Here is a 23,783-nt window from a genome sequence, read left to right as displayed (position 1 = left end):
ACATTTTAAAGAGCATGGAACTTATGTCCTAAATTATTTGGCTACATTTATGATTATGTGTAATCTTTCTCAGTGGAATTATGAAGCAATAACTTCTTCCATGTAACTTGTATTCTCTACCATTTCCTAAATATGACTGACTTTTTTTAATGCAAGCACAGAGTTACTTTTGTAAAATAAAGGACACTACAAATTAGATTAAGGCACAGGTAATTTTTTTATTATTTTAATTTTTAGAATAGTTTTAAAATCACAGTATAATTAAACAGAAGGCAAAGACACCCCCTCCCTCATGCATACACAGCTTCTCCATTATCAACACCTCAAACCAGTACAGTACATTTGTCGCAACTGATGAACCTGCCTGGACCCATGACAGTCACCCAGAGTCTACAGTTTACATTAAGGGTCACTCCTGCTGCTGGACACTGTATGGGTTCAGACACATTTATCATGACATTTATCCACCACTGAAGTGTCACATAGGGTGGTTTCACTGCCCTAAAAGTCCTTTATGCAATGCCTATTTACCTCTCCTTCCCTTCTTACTAGAGACAACCTCTGACTCCATATTTTAGATATATAGATATATGGACAGTGTCTCCATATTTTACTGTCTTTATATTTTTGCATTTTTTAAGAAAGTCATAGAGTTGGAATCATATAGTACATAGTTTCAGATTGGCTTCTTTCACTTAGTAATAGGCATTTAAGTTTCTTCCATGTCTTTTCATGCCTTAATAGCTCATTTATTTTTAGCATTGAAAACTAGTCCATTGTCTAGATGGACCATTGTTTACCCACTCACCTACTGAAGAACATTTGGGTTGCTTCCAAGTTTTGGCAATTATGAATTAAGTTGCTATAAACATCCATTTGCAGGTTTTCCTGTAGACCTAAGTTTTCCACTTCTTTGGGTAAGCCAAAGGGTGTGATTGCTAGATCATATAGGAAACGTGCATTTAGTTTTGTAAGAAACCATGGAACTGTCTTCCAAAATGGCTGTATCACTTTGTATTCCCACCAGGGGCAAATGAGTGTTCCTGTTGCCCAGATGCTCATCAACATTTGCTGTTGTCAGTGTTTAGGATTTTGGCTGTTCTAATAGGTATATAGTAGTATCTCATTGTTATTTTAATTCACATCTTTCTGATGTAAGGCATCCTTTCATATGCTTATTTGCCATCTGTAGATCTTCTTTTTGTCAAAGACCAAAAAGGGCTTTGGCCCAGTTTTGATTGGTTGTTTATTTTCCTATTGTTGAGTTTTAAGAGTTCTTTGTACACTTTGGATAAAGGTCCTTTATCAGATGTGTCTTCTGCAAATGTTTCCTTCCAGTCTGTAGCTTGACTTTTCATTCTCTTGTCATTTATAGAGCAGACGTTTTTAATTTTAATGAATTCCTGCTTATTAATGCTTTCTCTCATGGGTCATGGCTTTGATGTTTTATCTAAAATCTCTTCACCAGCTCAAGGTCATCTAGATTTTCTCTTATGTTATCTTCTAGGACTTTCACAGTTCAGTGCTATGATACATTTTGAGCATTAATTTGTGTGAAGGGTATAAAACCTAGGACTACAGTTTTTGTTTTTGTTTTTCTTTTGCTTGTAGATGTCCAGTTGTCCAAGCCTCATTTGTTGAAAAGACTGTCTTTACTCTGTTTGCTTTGCTCTTTGTCAATGATCAGCTGGTCATATTAATGTGGGTGTATTTTGGGGCTCTCTATTCTATTCAAATGAAATATATATTATATCACCAATACCAGTGTTGTGATTACTATGGCTTTAAAGAAAACTTTGAAATCAGGAAGTGTCAGTCCTCTTTTTTTATTTCCTTATTATCCTTTTTAAAATTTTTAAAAATGATATTAGTTCATTCTCTCTCTCTCTGTTTCTCTCTTTTTCTGGCTACTGGTTTATTGATTTTATTGGTCTTTTCAAAGAACCAGCTGCTGATTTCACTGATTTTCTGTGGATTTTCTGTTTTCAATTTCATTGGTTTCAGCTCTAATTTTTGTTTATTTTCTTGTTGTTTTGGAATGAACTCACTCGTTTTTCTAGTTTCCTAAAGTAGATGCTTACAGTTTTGTTAGTTTTAGATCTTTCTTTTTTATCTAAAATAGTCATTCAATGCTTCAAAACTTCCTCTTAGCACTGCTTTCACGCATCCCACAAATTTATATTTTTATTTAAATTTAAATTAAGTTTAAATTTATATTTAAGTTTACATACTTCATATTTTCCTTGGATATTTTTTTCTTGACCCATGTGCTGTTTAGGAGTATGGTGTTTAATTTCTTAAAGCATTTGGGATACTCCAGTTTTCTTTCTGTTATTATCTTATTTAATTACATTGTGGTCTAAAGAGTAGACACTGTAGGATTTCTATTATTAGAAATTTATTAAGGTGTGCTTTATGGCACAGAATATTCCATACAAGCTTGAGAAGAATTTTTAATCAGTTATTGGATGCAGTAGTCTACAGATATCCATTTTATCCAGTTGATTGATGGTGTTCCTGAAAGTGGATCCTGACTGTTGCATCACAAGTAAACAATCTACTTTTTTGTATCTATATGATATGATGAATAATAAAAGCTTATTGCACTAATCATTCTATAATATATGTAAGTCAAATATGTACTTACACAGTGCTGCATGCCAATTTTATCTCAATGCAATTGGAAAACAAACAAAATGCTCATGATTGTCAATTAGGTTAAACTGGTTAATGACACTGTTCAAGTTTTCTTTTTCTGTGCCTTTCTGAATTTCTGAGAATTACTGGTGAAGACAGAGTGGATCTGCAAAATATTTACTGTGAATGACACTAATGAAAGATAAAGCAGAGGGTGGGCTGGGAGCAGATGGGAAGATTCCCTAGAATGCTGTTAAGCTAAGGAGAGAAAGAAGAAAAACAAGGCAGATTGTGACTTGGCCCATCTTACAATTCTGGGGAAACTGAGTCATGGAGAGTGATTGTCCACACCTGTGCTCTGGTCTATACTGTACCTCTGGCAGAAAGCCAGGGGGGGCTTTCATGGCTCACTTTGCTCCATTCCCTTCTATCAGGGATGACACACCTGTCCTTGCTGTTGTCCAATGTCTGAAAAAGTGGTTTCACGTATTTTCTTCTGGTTTCTAGTTTTATTAAGGTGAGAGGTTACATCTTTCTGTTATTCTGTCATGGCCAGAAAATGAATTCTGATTTTTTTTTGGGGGGGATCAGGTAAATATTGGATCAAGTTAAATGTCTATAAATAGTGAAATAGTTTTAAACTTTTATGGTGCAAACTGTGGAATTACAGACAACACTTACAATAATAAAATAAAGCTTAAATATAATTGCATTTATTTGTTCCCAAGGATTTTATGTGAAAGAAGCAGTTGTATAATGGAAATAAAATGCACATATACTAATATATAAACTATAAGCACCACACATTCACAAGTATAAATATATGCATGTATATATTTGAACACTTTTCTGGAAGGAGATACAAGATTGTAGAGAGTGCTGGGATTGGTTGGAAAAAGTCATAGATGTTTATAAAAAAGAATTTTTAAGGCTTGCTTTATATACACTGATATTTTATAATGTAAGAATTCCTGTGTTCTTTGTGAGATTTTAAAAGTAAAAGGGATTAACTATTCATTAGAACAACCTTGGGGTTAAAACTGACCAGGCCATTTGTTACAGTTATAATTTGAAAGGTATGACTGAGGCACAGTACAACAATCATTTCTACAGTTAATAATAGTTCTGTGTAACTGCCACACTACTGAAATCCCTAAGTCTTAGCCAAGCATGAAACCCCTTATTAACCTTTTTAAAGACCCTTTTAATTATATCCCATTGTTTTTTTTTTTAATTCCTAAATGAAATGGGTGTCTCCCATCAGAGGACTGTTTAGCTGATATCAGTGTTCACAATTAGTACCTAAGTGGTATAAGTATTTTTTATAAATTATGAGGGGTGAAAATTCTTCTGTGATTAAAGTTTATATTGTTACTCCATAGTTCACTATCTTTAAAATTATGTAACCTAAAGGTCTGATGCTAAATACCCATATGTCTACTTATAGTAAACTCTGTATTTCTAGTAGGCATGTAAATATGTGGGAGGAGAATGAGTTTCAAATTGTTATAACTAAATGTTGCACATGAAGATATATTTATGTTTTGAATAAGAAAGTGATTGCAATGCTGCTCTTATTGAACATGGTGTGCATGTTAGAAGATGCTCTCACCTACAAAGTGCTCAGGAATAAAAAGGAAATGTTCAAGTTGTCTCTTTATAAATTCTTCAATAACTATAAACAATTTATGAGGTTTTACACAATCTTCTAACCCTACTTGTTTTTATCCCTCAAAATTATGTTGCTTAAAATGCTTCGGGAAGAATATAGTCAGGAACATGACCCTTGGATAAAACACATACTTATAGCCACAATCATGTTCCTTGTAAAAGAAAGAGCCTGCACTACCATCATAAACAAAAACTCAAAATAATGAGATGAAGTTAAAATCCCCTTTATATCTATTAATTCTTTCATTCTGTTAAAAAATGGACTCACTGAAGATTTACAATGTGTCAGGCTGTAAGCTTGGTTCTGAGCCCACAGAAATTAATAGCTTCACATTTTTGTTGGAGGAGATTATAGTCCAATGGGGGACATAAATGTACAAGCATGAAATGAAGATATAATATTAAGTTATAAAAAAAAACAAAACCAGGAAATGTGCTATAGAAATGTGGAGAAGGGAAAGTTGAGTCTATATTCATGAATCACAGGAACAAAATGCTTATGCTGAAGCCAGAACAGTCAGAATTTTCCCAGGGGACAGAACCAGACTATATGGGGAAGGGATGGGTATGAGACACAACTAGAAGACTTATCTTTGTGATGATTCCATGTATCCACAAACACACACAGAAGTGAGGCATTTTAAGAGACTATGGATGAATCTCTGCTCCTCTGCCAACCTCTGTCTTCAAACAGTCATTCCACCTTTTATGCTTTGAGATAGGACGAAAGAGTGGTCACTGCCTACTACGTCTATTTTCGGAAATCCCACTCATTCCCATAGCCAACTTCATTTCAAATCTCCTACAGATACTTTCTTGATATTTGAAGAAAATACACTGTTTCTCCTCGAGTTTTCATTTTATTTGTATCTATTATCATGTGGTAGCATGTATTCTGCTTCTCGTTATAATTATTATTTTTTAAAATAATTTATATCTCTTACAAAAATATTTTTCTCCCAATTTCCTTCTTTTTCAGTTTCTAACTTGTCTTTTACAGCTATTTGCATAGATAACGTGTTTCCTTCCACTCACTGACTCTCAGGATATGAGATAATTTTGTGCAATTATAGATTTTTGGCAGGTAAATTAAGGATAGTTACTTTAAAGGCCAAACAGACAATATATATTATGTAACAGAATAAGAACACCAAAAAGTAAATAATAAGATCTCCAGGTATTTTAGAAATGTATTTATTGTTCTTCAAAAATTTTCTCGAGGGACATCTGAGTGGCTCAGGTGGTTAAGTATCCAACTCTTGATTTTGGCTGAGATCATGATCTCATGGTTTGTGAGCTTGAGTCCCATGTCAGGCTTGGTACTGGCAGTATACAGCCTGCTTGTATATACCTCTCTCTCCCTCTCTCTTTGTGTCTCCCCTGTGTGCTCTCTCACTCTCTCTCAACAAATAAGTAAACTTAAAAAAAAAAAAAAGGTTTTTCAAAAGTGAGAACCTTCTATAAAATCCACATATATTCCCAGGATCAGAAAATAATGTCATTCTACTGTGTTTTTTTCTCAAATCATTGAATTGCATGGGGACCTTTTGAAAGTCTCATGTTTTGCTCTGATATCAATAGTCTGCTATGATTTTCTTATTAGTCTCATGCCAGTGAGTATACAGAAACATTATCAGTCATGTCAGAAGGGAAAGGATGATACATGTCAACTGAGCTCCCTATCTAGAAAGTCTTTCTATTCACTGAAAACAACAGTGTTTCCTGAAATTTGACAAGACTCATCCTTTAAGGTGTGAAAAAGTAATCAGAAGATCAATACAAATATAACCAGATGACATTTTTCTGATTTAAAATAGCATTTTAGTGTCAATCAATCTTCTGTTTTGGGGTATGTCACGTCTCCAACATAGACAAAACACAGAGCTCTTGGCTCCATGCAGTGTATGTTAGCAGGCTGATGAAGATGTGGGCCACAGTCTTCTAGGGATTATACTCATTTTGAAATGTTTCAAATATCAAATTTAACTGGAGTTTATTACTCCCTGTGTGGAGCTGGCTTTTAATCTTTAATCTGAGGAAGACTAACAGTGATGCCTATATTCATATAACCCTTTATCACTCAAACTAAGGTCCAGAAAATTCATTTGTGTAAAATGGAAAATCACATTAGCATATGGTAAATGAGATAACTGAATAAAACTAGTGGCAGAGGTCAGGATCTGATGGCCAAACCAATTCTATTAGAAGTTGCTTTATTGTGAGGCACATTATCACAGAATTTCTCTGTTTATAACCCGGACAAACAGGAGAAACGTTAAAACCACTGATGAAGAACTAACTTTTTCTCTCATGAGGGATACAGTTCAGACTGACGTTCATTATTAATTTTTCTCATCCTATCCCTGGAGTTCACATGAAAAGCTAAGCTTACCATTCTTTCATAAAATGAACAATGAAATATATTATTGTAATTTTGAAATAAGTAAAAACTTTTATTGATTTAACTCCTATTCAGCTTTGATAATTATCATTAGATGATGAGCTTTCACCTACAATTCTTCTGATATCTCAATACTGAGGGTGATTTGGGTCTTGCACTGATATCCTTATAGGCTCCATAGCCCTTAGCCCAATTTTGGGTACAAAGAAATTACATAACAAAAGCTCCTTGATCACAGCCAAGCTATTTTGTGTTCACTGATATTGTGATTCAAGATATATTGGCAAGTGAAACGCCCAGAGTTCGAGAGACCCCAAAAACAGACCACCAGAGACCAGAGTCAAAGCCAATCGGCAAGGGTCGTTTATTTGCAGGTTCGAACCTGGACCTCCGCGCACTCGTCGCCGGTGACGCTGAGAGGCCCCGAAAAAAGTCTTTGCAGCCTTTTTATAGACAGGAGTAAACAAGTTGTGGGGAGGGACAGGGGATCTCTATGGTTACAGGTTTGTCATTGGTTGATATTTAAATGTGAACATATACCACATTTGATTGGTTCCCGCCATCAGGTTTTTGGCGGGATCCAGTTACAACATTCAGGATACCTTTGAATTCAACCAATCACAGAGCGAGCCTAGGGTCTTGTTCGGCTACTAACAGGTTAATTTTAACATTAGGTTACAGGGTCCTATCTATATTTTCTATCTCCAGGTCTCTCCCTCAGTAATGTGGAGGGTGGTCGCTGGACTTTCCTGATGGGGTGTTGCAAGGGTGGTTTCTCCTGCCTTGGGCAATGTGTAACTGCCTGATAGTTTCGGGAAAGCTGAAACTCAGCCTTAAGCAATGGTACAGAAGCGGAAGGAGCTAGTTAGGTTTTAGTTTCCTGTAGTGCAAGCACTTGTACAGAAGCAGAAAAGCTGGTTGAGTTTTTGGTTTAGTTTGTCTAGGCCCCTCACTCCAAGGAGCCGGCACCAATGCAAGTACAAAAGGGTCTTTATTACAAGCTTGAGCAGGGGCTCACCCAGCCTGCTGGCATCATGGCAGCAAGGTGAAGCCAAGAATAGCGAACAGGGTTTGTAAGGAGTAAGGGATGGGGGGGTGTTACAGTACATGTAGCATCATCACATAAGCACCAATTACAATTACAGCTTCGACCATTCAGTGTCTGTGAGGTGTTCATTACTTTTGGTGGGACCCAATCATGACCTTTGAGAATCCTTTGAAAATGACCAATTGTGAGGTGAGTTCAAAGGGCCCACATGGGGTTCAGACAAGCAGTGAGAAATTGGAGAGTTTGTATCTGCAGTTTCCAGCCTTGACTCAGACCATAGGAATGTTTCTATTTTTTTCTTTTTGATTAGCTGAACTGAGGGCGGTCTGAGGATGGCTTTAGACTTGAACAGTCTGAGGCTTTTCCTGGGACTGGGACTGGGGCTACGTGCAGCCCGAGGTTTCTCTTAATGGAGGGCTTAATTTTTGGCTCTTCACAAGAATCCAGAAACTAAGTTATTGCTCCATGTACACCCATAGCTGTCTATGGGATCTTGGACAAATTATATTGGTTTCACCAGTCAAATGAAATAATGGGGTGGGGAGGGAGAGCAAGATGGGGAGGAGAGGGAGGAAGAGTGAGAGAGAGGAAGTGGGAGAGAGAGAGGGAGGAAGGAAAGAAGGATGGGGAGAAGGAAGGAAAGAAGAAGTCAGGGAGGAAAGTAGGAAGAGAAGGAGGCAGAGATAGAAGAGAGGGAAAGAGAGAAGGAAGAAGAGACTGAACTTCAAGGTCCCTTTACATTACTAATCTTTTACAAATACTCATATTTCTTAGATTCAGAAAAGTCCTTAAAAAATGTAGACAGGTTGGTGACTGGCTCTGGCTCAGTTAGTTAGACTTTGGCTCCAGTCATGATCTCGCAGTTTGTGGGTGTGGGCCCACATCTAGGGTGGCACAGAGCCCGATTTTGTTCCTTCATCTCCCTCTCTGCCCCTCCTCCACTCCCTCTTTCTCTCCTTCTCAAAAACAAATAAACATATAAAAATGCAGATAACTCATTTATTGTCATTAAAAGACTGCTGATTTCCCTTGAACTTCTCCTACCTACTGTAAAACTTTGATCTCCAGACCCATTTCCAAGCCTTGTAAAAGAGAAATGGTAGATTTCAGAGCAGTTATAGAACATTGGTTTGTAGGGGCGCCTGGGTGGCTTAGTCGGTTGGGCGTCCGACTTTCACTTAGGTCATGATCTCACGGTTCGTGGGTTTGAGCCCCGCATCGGGCTCTGTGCTGACTGCCAGCTCAGAGCCTGGAGCCTATTTCAGAGTCTGTATCTCCCTCTCTCTCTGACCCTCCCCTGCTTACTCTCTCTCTCTCTCTCCTAGAAATGAATAAAACATTAAAAAAAAAAAAAAGAACACTGGTTTGTTAAGTAGAGCTTTAACTACAGCAAAATTCATACCTATAATGTAGGTATTCAGGGAATTTTGGGGGGATTTAGGGAATTTATGTTTTATAGTTTACTTAATAAAGGTGAACGTCCAGTAGGAAAACCCAGTCTTGTACTGGGCTCCCCTTGTCATGACTTTTCAGAAGTTATATATTCTCATTTTCTAAATTGTAACCTCTCCTCCAGCAGAGGACTTCTTATGTTGAGTTCCATGTTCTTCTTCTCCCCTTCTTCCCCTTCCTCTCCCTCCTCCTCCTCTTTTCTTCTTCTCCTCCTTCTTCTCTGAAAGTCTATTTCCTAATGTGCTCTAAGGACTTCTTCAGATTTCCTCTTTAATAAAAATTTCATTGCTTTTCCCCCTTTCATTTAGTTAGTTATTTTATTCTTAAAATCTAACACAAAAGGATTGCTCATCTTTCCTTCATTCCTTTGGCAATGTACCAGACCTGTGGTAGAGCCTGGCAAGAATCTATCTCATTAACTTGGTTTTCTCACATGTCTCTTTTGGAACAAATTATAATTTCTCACTTGTTTTTCTCACTTTTTTATTTTGGAAAAGAAAATTAAGTTTCCACAAACAAATCTATGAGAGGAAAAATAGCTTTTGCATCAGCAAAACTTAGGAGGAAATAAAATGTTATTCTATCTAAAGAGTATCTATGTGTGAAGGATATGTGTGTGTGCGTGCATGTGTGTGTGTGTGTGCATGCACACTTATAGGAATTCAGTCTACTTGGATTTCCTGTGATGCAAGGATTTTGAATGTAAGGTATAAAATATACATGATAATAAAATAAAGCAAATTCCCTTTCATCATAAGTTCAAAAACTTGCTAAGTGGTCAAGACAAACATATATGAAACATTTCATAACCAAGTTTGGGCATTAAGAGGAATCCACTTTTCTCACTTACTACGTTATCACATATCTTTGTTAATAATGGCATATCATTATGTTAATGGCTGTGTAGTAGTCTTACATTGTATGGATACATTGTATACGTGTGTGCATGTGTAATTATTTTAGGTTTTTGTTGTTCTTGTTGCAGAACAAATAAGCAATTTAATAACATTTGCTGCTACTAACAACTCTGTAATGTAGTGTACATGTACTTAGATCCTATAAATGCACTTGTATGCTTTTCTACAGTGCAATTTTCCTAGGACCATTTCCTGTTTCTAAAACATAACAATTTTCTCTTTTTAAAAATAATGATGTTTTTAAGGCTTAGGCTTATCAGTGGCCATTTTAAAACACTCTCAATAGTGATAGTATTTCTCATCATATAAGTTACAGAGAACGACTTTTGCTTGCAATTGGTTTTTCTTTCTAGTGAAGAAAATCAACAATTTTTATATATATACTACCTTCATAACCTTGCATTTGTGAATAGCCTATTTATTTTACATTTCATTTTTTCCTGCTGTTTATTAAATTGTAAAAAGTCTTTACGTATTAGCAATGTAACCTTTTAATTGCTGTATATATTACACTTAAATTTTAGTTTCTGTTGGTTTCTGCCTTTTGATTTTTTTCAGTGTGTCTGTGTGACACATACTGTTACAATTTCACATAGACAAATACATCTACCTTTTCCTCTTTGGACTGACTGCATCAGTCTTTTGAATCAAGTTAAAATTACTCAGTTGCTATTCTTACTTTTTTATTTTGGAAAAAAAATAGTCTCCCCTGAATTAATTCTAAAAGGGAAATAATGGAAACCTTTATTCAGAACGACAGTTTAGCAAGTAAAAAACAAAAATCCTACAACAATAAAGGTAGGGTAATGAGGAAAAGGTCAAAAGCTCAGTGTACTGCTTTTTAGTTTAGAGACAACATCCTACAGGGTAGGATCTTCCAAGATGTGGTGTGTCTTTTCAACCAGCCATCGTTACATGTTTTAGAGTCCCAGATTGCTAGAAGACATGAATCCAGAAAGGAAAAAATGGAGACAGAAGTAGCTCATCCAATCATCACTCCTGTTGACCATCTGGGGGAACTTGTACTTTTCAACCCTACAGTTTTTGTTTGGATATCTTGATTGACTACCAAAAGTGGGAAACCCTTCCAACAAGGGTCATAGTTAGAGAACATAGTAAAGGTAAATATCTTCTTGTCTCGATCAAGGATGTCAGGCAAAGAAAGGAACTGCTATTATACTAGAAGTGATCATTGATGTTAAATATCAAAAGGAAATACGGTTGCTGTTACACTCTGGAGAGAAGGCACACATCTGAAATTCAGGAGATTCACTGGGGTATCTGTCTATATTTTCTTATCCAGTGATAGACATGGGTGGAAAGTTGTAGCAAGTATGGCCTAATAAGGTCATACTAACAAGGCTCTCACATCTCTCAGAGAAGGCTGGGGTTAAACCACTGAGCAAGGAACCTAGACCAGTGTAAATGCTGAATGGATGTGAGGGAAATCTAGAATAAATGGTAGAGAACAGAGCTGATGAATATTAGTTATGGTCTTGGCACTGACTGCAAAAACATAGACTTAATTTGTCTCCCTAATACCTGTTTTTCTTTGAAAACTGCAATTAGCTGCCAAATAGAAGAAACAATGGCATGGGGGTAGAATAAAATTAACATGGGGTATGAATGGATGAGCAGTATACACGATGAAATGTCGCAGACATTATCAGCACTTTATCTGTATCTCACAGAGACTTTCCAGGCAGACTAGCCTAACTTCCAGCTGCCAGAACTTGTGATATTTTGGCTGAAGCTCTCGAAGCTGCACTGCACATGCTGGAAGTGGCAGTGCTAACACCTTTCCAGAGCTATTCTCCACCAATGGGTCCAGGTTCTCATGAATAAATGTGTCAGTCCTCCACTCCTGAGAAGGGATGATGCTGGGATGCATGCACTTACACTCTAGAAGCTTTAGCAAACCACAATAACAAATTGACTTCCTATTCAATCTCATGCCTATCCCACTAACAAATTTTCCTGGGATCACATCCCTAATAAACCATTTTCACTAAGATGCTTGAGTTGCCACCTACTTTTAAGGAGATCCAGAACTCAAACCAAATTTATTCAACTCCTGGTTGCCTTCCCTGACTATAGTGGCCTGTGTCTCTGCCTCTGAAGGTCTACAGGATAAACTATCTCTGCCAAAGGCACAGAATTATGAATTGATTATTAATAACAAAAACTATTTTTGATGAACCATATCCTCTCTCCTATTTTTTCTTGTGTGAAATTTTGTGTTTTAAGGATAGCAAAAAAGTAGAAAAGAGGAATGTTTAATTTTCATACAAATTAGATTTAGATTATTTGATCACAGTCACATTTATATTTGGGTGGGAGCACCATAGTGTAAAAGGAATGAAGATACACCAGGCAATTCCTCATTTTATCCTCTCCTCTTTGATTTTTCCTTTCTCTTTCCTTTTTTCCTTCCTTTTTTCCTTCCTTCCTTTTTTCCTTCCTTCCTTCCTTCCTTCCTTCCTTCCTTCCTTCCTTCCTTCCTTCCTTCCTTCCTTCCTTCTTTCTTTCTTTCTTTCTTTCTTTCTTTCTTTCTTTCTTTCTTTCTTTCTTTCTGGCTTATTCAAAAGTGCTTGTACTATAATAGCAATAGTCAATAGAAATATTAGCAAGCTACATATATAATTTTAAATTTGCTAGTAGCCATATTTTATAAAGTAAAATGAGACAGTTGAAATTAATTTTAAGGATATATGCAACCAAATATATACAAAAGATGATCATATCACGATTATATCAATATAAATTAAGACATTTCATATTCTCTTTTTTAAAATTTTTGTTTAACATTTATTTATTTTTGAGAGACAGACAGAGACAGCACAGGCAGGAGAGAGGCAGAGGGAGACCAAGACACAGAATCCAAAACAGGCTCCAGGCTTTGAGCTCTCGGCACAGAGCCCAAAGCGGGGCTTGAACTCACAAACCATGAGATCACGACCTGAGCAGATGTCAGATACTTAACTGACTGAGCCACCCAGGCACCCCTATTGTCTTTTCTTATTGAGCCTTTGAAATCTGGTGTGCACTTTACACTTCACAGTGCACCCATTTGAGAGTTGTCATATTTTAAGTGCTCCAAAACCACTTCTGGCTAATTGCTACTCTCTTGGACAAAGAAGATCTAGAATTTTTCTGTTAAACCACCCACGCCTTCTTTGTAACTTTTTAATGTCCTTAATTTTTTTTTTTTTTTTTGGTAAGCATCTGTTATCTCTCTAGAGATGTGACAAGGGCAGTAAATATGACACCTCACCTGTGTAGAAAGTTTGTTAACAATGCTCAAATGAATTACATGAGAGGTACCATAACTTCCATTTTTAATTCTCCAATGAACTATACAATTAGAGGATGTTCATGAAATACTTGATGAAAAAATACAGTAATGAATTCCTAGAGAGAGACTGGCATGCACTGAAACAAGTGAAATGATCACAACACACATTGGGGACAGTAAGAGAATATCTTCCCTTGAACAGGGTTGTGGAAAATCACTTTTTATTTGACACACCCGATGGAGAGTGATGGCTTCTATTTCTTCAGTGACCTCTGTTTTCTTTGGTAGGTTTAATATGTATCATTTGACAAATTTAGGCCAATATTTATTTTTCCATGCTGATAATTAAAGATAAGTTTTAGAGAATCACTTATTCAAGAGCACACAGCTGGTGACTTGTGTGCACAAAACTGAAATCTAACCTCGTAGCTCCTCTGGCAACCATTTTCTTTGCACACCTGCTCTGAAAACAAAGAAGACATTTGAAATAGTACATCATAATTATGTTGTTTTAACAAGGCTGCATATGCCTGGTAATTTAAAGTACCCGTGTCCCCTTTTTTGAGAAAAGCAGCGTGGACAGTAGTAAGAAGAGAAACCCTCTATGGGTCTTCTTTCAAAACCAAGGAGCTAAGATCTGTAGAACTGTTCTTTTTGTATTTGAACACAACTGACAAGATATTAAAAGAAAATTAACATCGAAGCCCTTGCTTCTGTCATCTAACAGCTTCTCGTAAAATCAAGGAAACACTACCACCACCACCACCACACACACACACACACACACACATCCCATACACAAACATTACAATTGCCTGTTGGCCTTATTTATTTGTCTTAGCTAAAAAGCTGGGTTTGCTTAATTGCTATTCTGAAGCGAAACATGGAGACCTTTATGGTACTGTGATTACTTCAGCCATTGTTTTAGAAGCATGGAAATTGTTACCCTGAATCTTCATTTCCACATTTTTCTATGTTGTAATTTTGGAGTCATTTAAATTCTCTGAGGATGTGATGATGTGGTATGGTTCGCATATAAACACCAGGTTGCCAGAGCAAAACTCGTTGTTGAAAGATTATACACCAAGAGAACGCGATTATGCTCTTACAAAGGAAAAGTCCACATTTTATTTCTAAATCAGTCTTGCAACATTTCTTAAAGATGATCTGATAAGTAAGTAGGGCACATTATGATAACACCCATGCATATGTTCAAATAAACATTTTACTCGTGCCATAGTTGGGCACAAAAGTAAACCTTCAACTCTATGTTGACAAAATTAGCCTCCATATAATATTGCATCCATTTAATCATAGATCTTTTAATCTACAAACTGTAATAATTTGCTGGTATTAGATTTATTTAAAATTATCTTGCAAAAAAAAGAAAGTAAGTGAGAGGTATATATAATCTATGTATATATGTATTTTCACTAATTCCTGCTATGGCTTGGTGCAAATATTTACATAATTTATTTCTTCTTAGATTTTTTTTAAAGTTTTTATTTAAATTTCAGTTACTTAACATACAGTGTACTATTAGTTGCAGGTGTACAAAGTAATCATTCAATGCTTCTATACAACAGCGTGTGCTCATCACGACAGATGTACTCCTTCATCCCTTCACCTATTTAACCCATTCCCTTCACCCACCTCTCCTCTGGTAACCATCAGTTTGTTCTCTATAGCTAAGAGTCTATTTCTTAGAGCTAGATAGCATTATGCTAAGTGAAGTACATCAGTCAGAGAAAGACAAATACCATGTGATTTTACTCATAGGTGGAATTTAAGAAACAAAACAAATGATCGTAGAAAAAAAAAAGGTAAACCAAGAAACAAATATTTCCTCTTAGATTCAGAAGAATGGAGGGGCACTGGGGTGGCTCAGTCGGTTGGGCATCCAGCTTCAGCTCAGGTCATGATCTCATAGTTCGTGGGTTAGAGCCCCGTGTTGGGCTCTGTGCTGACAGCTAGCTCAGAACCTGGAGCCTCCTTCAGATTCTGTGTCTCCCTCTCTCTCTGACCCTCCTGCTCATGCTGTCTCTCTCTCTCTCAGAAATACATTAAAAAAAAAAAAACATTAAAAAAGAATCTTATAAAAAAAAGAGGAAAGGAGACAGAGAAAAAGAAAAAGATACACCATGAGAGAATTAGAAAGAAATAATTTCCCCTGTATCACATAAGCTGTCTATTGAGAAATTGGTAGTGATGTACCAACATAGTTTACTTGGTTTTTATGAAGAAGTGAGAGTAATGGTATTCTTTACCTCAGTTATTCGGTCTTCTTTTTCTTTTTTTTTTTTTTCCCTTTTACTATCATATCTTTACTCAGAAAATTAATTGGCTGAAAGCTTACGAACTTTGCAGTAGAGTTATAATGAAGACATGGACGCCATCGCAATTGCTCTCAGCAAATGGACTTGACCATGTTCTTGCCATTATCTTGTACTTAAAAAATAAAAATTCCATCCTTATATTTTATTCACAATTGTGGAATGGCAGTAGCAGAAACTCTATTTATTGGTCTTGCACACAGTTTCTGATATCTCTGCGAACAAGCAAGAAGAATGTGCAGATAGAGCCCTACTATTTACATATGGGTGCCATTCTTTTCCTATACATATTATCAGGATGGTAGAATGTTCTTTACCCTGTTGGTTCTGAAAATAATTAAATCACACTTTCTATGTCAAATGGAAAAGATGAGGCCATACATTGGGTGAGTCACAAAATCCTAGAAATTTCTCAGCTGAGAAACCAGGTATATGATAGTAGAGGACTCATCATTAGACTGTTGCCCTGAATAAGAATGTTGTCATTCACAATTCAGTCATTTTACAAATATTTATGGAGATGTTGTATGCTAAAAAGTTATCTGTACTTGAGCCTGAACCTTAAAGACAGCTATTTGAGGGGGAAATGGGCTATTGGTGATTTTAACTAGAACAGAAAAACTCAAGATGAGGATCAATTGAAAAGAAAAGAATTCTGAACCATGGGGCTTTGTCTCTTCCCAGCCTAGAGTCCTCTTGAGTCTTGAAGACTTACTCTGCACTTCTGTTTAATCTTTTAATTTTAAGAGAAAATGCTTTCTCTCACAAGAACAAATGGAAGGATGGAGGTAGTACTGGCACCCACTAAAAAGAAGATAATAAACTCCCAACTATTCTTGGAATCAGTGTAATTTATTTATGGTCATATCCTCCAGGAAATTTTCAACAGCCCTTATGGTGGTATCAAGATTTCTGGAAAACAAACAAAACAAAACAAAAACAAAAAAATAAAGTCACAAAGAAAGAACAACAACAAAACTTAACCTCTGCATTTATCTTTAAAGAGAAGGGAAATTTATGTTTTCTCTCTAAGTTTGATGATTTCCTCATGGATATATTTCTCATTACAGCTACAGAGCCAAACTAGCAGAGATTCCTGATTGGGTCATGTACATCTACAGGAATTCCTTAAGGACAAGGGTTCCTTTAAGATAAGTTCCCTATGTTGTGTATCACTAACATCTCCACTTCCTAAATGTCCTTCCAGGTGGGTTGATTTTTATTGAGAGCTATCAGATCAGTTTTCTAGAGGTAGCACGTAAGTGATTTGGAATATTTCTACCCTCATGTTTGTTTTTAAACTGCAGGATTTCACTCCCTTGGCTAATAGAAAAAAATGATCTAATACTCATGAGGTAATTTGAATTTTTTGTTTTTAAATTTTTTTTTCCTTCACATTCATGTGTGGACTCTGTGGAGGAACTGAAGACTCATGGTCAAATGTCAGCACTAGTTCAATGCATAAGAGTTTTTAGTGTGACTATTCCAAACAGTCTATTTCTTTGCCAACCCAGTAAAGCCTCAGAAAGACCTCTGGTAGCTATAGTAACATAACCACAAGCTGCTCAATTTTAGACACTCGTTTTGTATATCTGATTCCCTCTCTATTTTGCAGAAAATCAGAAGCTAATGGGACACAGCTGCTTTCACATTGGTTTGCTTATTAAGCTAAATTCAAATTGTGTCTTGCTTTATTCATTTAATTAATAGGGTGTCAGTTTTCAGCATACCAGTGTATGTTATTTGAATCCCCAAGATTTATGAAAAAGATGTAAAAGAAGAATTTTACTAGAAGACATACAGAGAAAAATATCTAGGCAGCACTTTTAATTATTTCATTAAAATTCATTCTCTAATACAGTATCTTAATATGTAATAGATGAATTTGACTTTAGTTGAATGAGAAGTCATTAAGATCTAACTAGAGAATGGTAATAAAAGAAAAGTCTATTAACAAAAGAGGTATTTGGGAATGTAGTTTTTGAAATAGATGTCTGGTCCACTATGATAATATGTTAACTAACTAACGTTCTTTACACCAGAGTAACAGAACAAATGGTGTTATGCTACCACTGATATATAACATATATAACATATAATGTATATTACATGCAATATATGTTATTATAAACATATATAACATATATAATATATAATGCATACAACATATATATTATTATATTAACATTATAACATTAACATTATATGTTAACATATATATATATATATGTATGTATGTATGTATGTTAGAGCTATACACCAAGTAAACATTCATGTTCCTGAATCATCCAATCATTCTTTTGTCTACTCATTTGCCCATTCAACCATTCATATATTTATTGACATCAAGCTAGATATTTCAAATATGGGCATGAAACAAAATGTAGTTTCCAGATGCAGACACAAAAATAACTGAAATATAGTTTGACATGCGTGCCAAAAGAAATATACAAGTTTATGATGCAAATGGACCATATTTTGAGGACTGCATGTTTGGCAAAATACCAGGGAGGAAATTAGCAACATACTCTGGGGAAGAAAGGGCAGATTAGGGAAGTACCACAGAGGATTTGATGATCAAACTGAACCTTGATTCATGAGTAACAGCAGCTCTTTGCTTGTATTGCAGATGCAAAACCACAGTGGCATAAACATGGTAAGTGTGAAAAATTGCAGATTGTGCCTTTTAGATTGTCCCAAACCCCTATTAATGTCAAAGGATGCTCTATTGTCTTAACTCCTGGGAGGGGGTTTGGTCTGAACAGCACTTCCAAGAATTGGTTGCACATCTGTTCAACAGCTCTAATTTGAAAAAAAGAAACTGATAATTACTATGTATCCTGTATATCCAAGAGCATGTTCTGTACTTTAGATGCCTCTTCTCATAAATATTATTATTGCCTTCACTTGAAATGTGGGGAAGCTGAGGATTAAAAAGTGGGGGAACTATTTAAGCTTAGTAAAGGACAGAGATAAGGTTGAAATCTATGTCTGCCTGCCTTCAAATCTAATGATCTCCAAAGCATTATTCCAATGCCAGTAGCCCAAGGACCAAAGCTTCGACACAAAGGAAGGCCAATAGATGAGAAAAAGTTAAGTAGGACTGAGTAAAGATTAACAGTCACACCTTGACGTCATTCAGGCAAGAGATCACTACTTTCTGATGCGTCAGGTAAGAAGCACGTAAGAAGGCTGTGAGGCAAAGACCTCTTTATTAATAGACTGATAAGTTTTAGCTCTCTTTTCCCTCTTGGCCAAGTTAACTGGTTTATTGTAGTTCGCTTCTGCAATAGATTCTCCCTTTGAGCCCACTTCCAGTCACATTTAAAATGTTCTAGTAGTTCATTTTTGCTTTTGTTTCCCTTGCCTCTGGAGACATGTCTAGTAGGAAGTTGCTACAGCCAAGGTCAAAGAGATTGCTGCTTGTGTTCTCCTCTAGGATTTTGATGGTTTTCTGTCTTACATTTAGAATTGTTTTTTGTATAAGGTGTGAGAAGCGATCCAGTTTCATTCTTCTACATGTAGCTGTCCAGTTTTTCCAACACCATTTGTTGAAGAGGGTGTCTTTTTTCCATTGGATATTCGTTCCTGCTTTGTCAAAGATTAGCTGGCCATACATTTATGGGTCTATTTCTGGGTTCTCTATGCTGTTTCATTGAGCGATGTATCTGTTTTTGTACCAGTACGATACCGTCTTCATGACTACAGCTTTGCAATTGAGCTTCAAGTCCAGAATTGTGATGCCTTCAGTGTTGGTTTTCTTTTTCAGGATTGCTTTGGCTATTTGGGGTCTTTTCTGGTTCCATGCAAATTTTAGAGTTGTTTGCTCTAGCTCTGTGAAGAATGCTGGTGTTATTTTCATAGGGATTGAACTCAATGTAGAGACTGCTTTGGGTAGTATAGACATTTGAAAAATAATTGTTTTTCCAATCCATGAGCATGGATTTTCCATTTCTTTGTGTCCTTTTCAATTTATTTCATAAGAATTCTATATAGAACCTAGCTTCTTTCATTAGGTTTCTTCCTAGGTATCTTATGGTTTTTGGTGCAATTATAAATGCAATTCCTTGATTTCTCTTCCTGTTGCTTCATTATTGCTGTATAGAAATGAAACAGATTACTGTATGTTGATTTTATATCCTGCAACTTTGCTGAATTAATGTATCAGGTCTAGCAATTTTTTGGTGGAATCTTTCTGGTATCTCACAGAGCATATCATGATGTCTGCAAGTAGTGAAAAGTTTGATTTCTTCTTGCCAATGTAAAAGCGTTTTATTTATTTTTGTTGTCTGATTGCTGAGGCTAGAAATCCCAGTACTATGCTGAGCAACAGTGATGAGAGTGAACATCCCTGTCATGTTTCTGACTTTAGTTTTTCCCCACTGAGGATGGGGTATTAGCTATGGGTCTTTTATATATAGTATTTATGATGTTGAGGTATTCCTTCTAGCCCTACTTTCTTGACGATTTTTATCAAGAAAGGATGCTATATTTTGTCAGATGCTTTTTCTGCATCTATTGAAAGGCTCATAAGGTTACTTTTATTAATGTGGTGTATCATGTGGATTGATTTATGGATATTGAGCCACATCTGCAGCCCAGGAATAAATCCCACTTGATCATAATGAATAATTCTTTTAATGTACAGTTGGATTCAATTTGCTAGTATCTTGTTGAGAATTTTTGTATTCATGTTCATCAGGGAAATGGGTCTGTAATTCTTCTTTGTAGTGAGGTCTTTGTCTGGTTCTGGACTCAAGGTAATGCTGGCCTCATAGAATGAGTTTGGAAGTTTTCCTTCCATTTCTATGTTTTGGAACAGTTTTAAAGGAAAAGCAAAAATTTACTGGGATCTCGTCAAGGTAAAAAATTCCTGCACTGCGAAGGAAACAATCACCAAAACTAAAAGGCAGCTGACAGAATGGGAGAAGACATTTGCAAATTACATATTAAACAAAGGATTATTATCCAAAATCTATAAAGAACTTGTCAAACTCAATAAACTGCCCAAAAACAAATAATCCAGGTAAGAAATGGCAGAAGAAATGAATAGACACTTTTCTGAAGAAGAGATCCAGATGGCCAACAGACACATGAATAGATTCTCAATGTCACTCATCATAATGGAAATACAAACCAAAACCATAATGATATATCACCTCATAACTGTCAGAATGGCTAAAATTAACAATTCAGGAAATAGCAGATGTTGGCAAGGATGCACAGAAAGGGGAACATGCTTGCACTGTTGGTGGGAATACAAACTCAGTCAGTCACTACAGAAAACAGCATGGAGGTTCTTCCAAAAGTTAAAAACAGAACCACCCTATGATCTAGCAATTGATGATGCAAATGGATAAATAAGTATTTATCCATAGGATATAAAAATGTTGATAAAGGGGCACATGCACCTTAATGTTTATAGCAGCACTATCAACAATAGCCAATATATGGAAAGAACCCAAATGTCCATCAACTGATGAATGGATAAAGAAAATGTAGTGTGTGTGTGTGTGTGTGTGTGTGTGTGTATGTGTGTATGTGTGTGTGTGTCCATATACAAATACATGTATATTTATTTTATATTTATTTATTATATATTTATTACATATATTATAAATATATATAAATTTCACTCTTTGATCAATGAGCAATATTCCATCATATATATTTATATGTATACATATACAATACATATTTAATATATTTAAATATATATAATGGAATATTACTCTGATCAAAAAGACCAAAATTTTGCAATTTGCAACAATGTAGATGGAACTAGAGAGTATTATGCTAAGTGAAATAAGTCAATCTGAGAAGGACAAATATATGATTTCACTAATGTATAGAATGTAAGAAATAAACAGACAAAGGGGAAGGAAAGAAAATAAAACGAGACAAAATCAGAGGAGGCAAACCATAAGAGACTTTTAAATATGAAGAACAAACTGAGGGTTTCTGGAGGGGCGTGGGGTGGGGGGATGGACTAAGTGGGTGATCCCATTTGTTGGGATGAGAACTGGGTATTATATGTAAGTGACTGATCAGTAACTTCTACTCCTGAAATAAATACTACACTATGTGTTAACGAACATAAATTTAAATAAAGGTTTCAAAAAAAAAAAAGAATAATACAATAAAATGTTCTAGTAACCTCCTAGCAAAGGCCCTAGTGCCCTAACTCCTGTAGCAAGTATAATTGTAACTATTCTGTCTTGCAGTGCCTACTGCTTACCCGTCTCTCCAACTAGAAGAAAACATCTTAAAAGTTAGGGCCATATTTCATTTATTGTTATACCCACAATACCTAACAGTATCTAGAACATAGAAAGCTCCAATATGACTTTTAATAACATGAAAAATGAGGGAATAAATTATATAAGCTCACTGTGAATATGAAGTGGTGCATTCAGATACTGGGGAATAGCAAAATTCAAATACCAGGCAGAACTTTATATAGAGATCTGGAATGGTGGGATCCAGGTGAGTTTCCTGCATCAGGGCTTAGAAATTGGTCTTCCTCTAATACTCATTTTAGGCACCATTTGCAGTCTGAAAACAAGCAGCTGGTTTGCATCAAACAACAGGCAAAAGAACCACAGCACAAATTTGGGTTTTATGAATGAGATGTCCATTCCCAGTGGTGAGGAAGGGAGAAAGAACTGACAACACCGAGTGACATTCCTAAAAGTATGATGATAGTAAGCTAGTTGCTGACAAAGCAGTTCAGGCTTGGGATAACAGAATAGGAATGTAGCTGACTTTAGGTAAAGAGTGGAAATTTTGTCTCAGAGACAAGGCAGACAACAAATCTCAAGTGTGGTAGACTTGTGCAGGCCTACTATAAATCCAGCACTATTAAATAATAGTTTTGGTAGTATGAGGCTTAAGTAAACCTTATATATACCTTTCTGACTATGGGGAGAACATGCTACAGCCTCCAAATAAGGCTCCTTGGTGGCATAAATGGCAGCAAGCTAATGGTTTACATATTCTTGTTACTTAATACATCCCTACCTACACATAGAATCTGTTGATAGGTAAAATTAAAGACTGACTTCTAAAAGGGCTAGGAAAGGAATGGGGGTGAGGAGCATGTCTATCTTCAAGAATCTTTTATCTGACCCACATCATTTAGGCACTTAGGTCCTAAGAAAGTCAGACTTCACCATGCCTGGATTGTTGTTCTCATGGGTACTTGATCTCCAACTGGGCATGGCTCTGTCCTAACTCACAGAGCTTTTGTATGTAATCAAATTTCAGTTGTTATCATCTTAAAATACACTGTCGTATATATAAAATGTTTTATGTACGCCTCATGGTAACCACAAAATTAAAACCTACAGCAGATACATAAAAGATAAGAAGAAGGGAATCAAGCCTCTCACTAGGGAAAATCATTACATTACAAAGGAAGATGGCAATAGAGGAAGAAAGGAACAAAGAAACTACACAGAAGCCAGAAAACAGTTAATAAGATGGCACTAGAAGTCCTTCTAATCAATAATTACTTTAAATGTAAATAGGTTAAATTCTCCAAAAGACATAGAGTGGCTGGATGATACACAATACTTAACTATGCTATCTTCAAGAAACTAACTTCAGCTTTAATGACACACACAGGCTTAAAGTGAAGGGATGGAAAAAAATATTCCATGCAAATGGAATCAAAAGAGAGCAGGATTAATTATATTTATATCAGACAAAATACACTTTAAGTCCAAAAGGGACATAAGAGGTAAATAAGGTAATTATACAATGATAAAAAGGTGAATTATCAAGTAATATAAGAATTATAAATAATGTGCACCAACACTGGAACACATAATTAAACTATTCTGAAGGGAGAAATGAGAGAAATGCCTTAACAGTAGTGGTTTTCAATACTCACTTTGAACAATGAATAGATCCTTCAGAAAAATATCAATAATGAAACACTGGATTTGATCTATACCTTAGATCAAATAAATCTACCAGATATCTACATAATATTCTATGCAACAGCAGCAGAATACACAGTATTCTC

This window comes from Hyaena hyaena, unplaced genomic scaffold (assembly GCF_003009895.1).
Source record: "Hyaena hyaena isolate Hyena2069 unplaced genomic scaffold, ASM300989v1 scaffold_338, whole genome shotgun sequence".
In the NCBI taxonomy this organism is placed as follows: domain Eukaryota; kingdom Metazoa; phylum Chordata; class Mammalia; order Carnivora; family Hyaenidae; genus Hyaena; species Hyaena hyaena.
The sequence above is the reverse complement of the archived record's forward strand: the minus strand, read 5'-3'. Positions refer to the sequence as shown.